At 44.5% G+C, this 1,849-nt stretch overlaps 1 protein-coding gene across 5 annotated transcripts in view; it reads right to left on the bottom strand.

Moving 5' to 3' along the window:
• Znf536 (zinc finger protein 536) overlaps window positions 1–1,085 on the bottom strand; it is a 433,293-nt gene extending 432,208 nt beyond the window's left edge. For 2 of the 5 annotated variants that reach the window (XM_010641004.2, XM_010641005.2), the window contains exon 1: window positions 777–1,085. The gene's annotated coding sequence lies outside the window, so the exon portion shown is untranslated. Of the gene's footprint in view, window positions 1–19; window positions 632–776 lie in introns of those variants that run through there. The other 3 variants (XM_010641003.2, XM_010641006.2, XM_010641008.2) reach the window with 3 other exon arrangements.
• Window positions 1,086–1,849: the final 764 nt, after the last annotated feature.

The following is a 1,849-nucleotide window of genomic DNA, read 5'->3' as shown; positions in this document are numbered from 1 at the left end:
CCACCTTTGTTTTCCTTACCTTAAACATTGAAAAGCGGGCGTCGGGAGCAAACTCGGGCACGTAAACGGAGCGTTGTAAAAGATTGTGTTCAATGAATAATGAAACATGTCCACATGATTGACTTGATCATTTTCCGGGGCTGAGGGGGGACGGGCGCCCAGCTCGCGCGCCACGCTCGCCCACTCGGCAGAGCCCTGAGAACTGTTCCCAGCCCAGCCCGGGCAGGGCAGGCTTGATTTTCATCAGCCTCTTTTCAGAATCGCCCCGTTCATTGATACTCATCACCCAGCCCCAGTAGACATCCTCATCTCAGGCTCGGCCTCCCCCTATCTGTTAGGTGAAATGCATTGTACCATTAAAAACGCTCTCCATTGTCGCCCTGGCATAATTCACAGCAACTAGATAGGTCTTGCGGCATTTAGCTTTGATGAGCCAGAGACTGAACCCTTGATATAATAATCTACAAAGAATGGTGTGTGATCGTCCATTTTTTCTCTCTGTCTAGCAACTAAGAAACCATTTAACACAGCGCAGCTTGCTTCTGACCTTGAGCTCATGTAAACACACTTATTAAAATCTATCTATTCTCCGAGAGCTACATTCTGATTGTCAGACTCGTTACTGAGACATATATCAGCCCCTTCGCTTGTCACTACTTTGCATTCCTGCCTTTGACTAAAGAATTTTTTATCCAGCCGAGAGGGAGAGGGAGAGAGATTGCCACGGAGAGAGCAGACAGAGGGGAAAGAGGGAGAGGAAAAAGCGTAATTCTTACCTGCTCCTGAAACTATTTAAAGTCTGTTTCTTTTCTGGGGAAAAAAAAAAAAAAAACTCCCGGGTGAATCTCGGTGGACAGCGGGACGCGGAGAATCAGTCACAGCCCGGGCGTTTAAGGGAGTCATCAGCGATCAAATGACGTTGATCCGCGCTGTAACCTTGTGGCGTATTTAATGTAAATAAGGCAGTTATGTTGCCAATCGCCGCGATACAAACACGAAGAGGTCCTCAGCCTCGCCTCCCGCGCCTGCCATTAGAGGCGACTTTATTTACAGACACTATTTAGGAGATCATGATAATTCTAAAACAATACTAGTGCCAAATGATTATGAAAATATGATTTTAATTAATCACGTAGTAGGCAAGGAAATTAGCATACGGTAATTAAACTTCGAGAAAAACGTCACGCAGGTTCTCTGCCTTATGGGTCCAGAATAATCATCACGAGGTGGGCTCCAGGACTTAATTATCGAACAAAATAACTTTTTAAAGGCAACTTTGAAAGGCTGGTCCTCAAGGCAAACGTTTTTTTGGTAAATAATATAAGCCGAGGTAACAAGGTGGAGATTTGAGTAGTGCATGGGATTGGGTTTCTGTGAAGCAGGGGTGGGGGGTGGTGAGAGAATGGGGGAAAAGGCTGAATAATGCAATTATGGATTCTCTGTCCTAGAGTTGACAAAAGCTGGTGCCTCAAAAGCCTCTTTGTTATGGGATTATATAATGATCCTGGTGTCATTGTGGGTAAAAAAAAAAAAAAAAAAAAAGAGTGAGTAATAATAATAAAAGAAGTATCCAGACACTCCAATGAGGAGCTTGTTTTAAAGAAAAGCTTGCATGTGACACTAGGCATGTTAATAGCAAGACGAGATCCTAAAGAGTTGATAAATAAAGAAAGAAATGGGGGAGGGAGGGAGGGAGGGAGAGACAGAGAGAAAGAGAGAGAGAGAGAGAGAGAGAGAGAGAGAGAGAGAGAAGAGAGAGAGAGAGAGTGGCAGGCCTGTGTGGTGTGTGATTAAGAACCAGTGTAGACAGACTGATTATTCAAAATGCTGAGCTATAGGGGTACTTAAA

This window comes from Fukomys damarensis, unplaced genomic scaffold (assembly GCF_012274545.1).
Source record: "Fukomys damarensis isolate Sample0158 unplaced genomic scaffold, DMR_v1.0_HiC HiC_scaffold_19, whole genome shotgun sequence".
Taxonomy (NCBI): domain Eukaryota; kingdom Metazoa; phylum Chordata; class Mammalia; order Rodentia; family Bathyergidae; genus Fukomys; species Fukomys damarensis.
The sequence above is the reverse complement of the archived record's forward strand: the minus strand, read 5'-3'. Positions and strand labels throughout refer to the sequence as shown.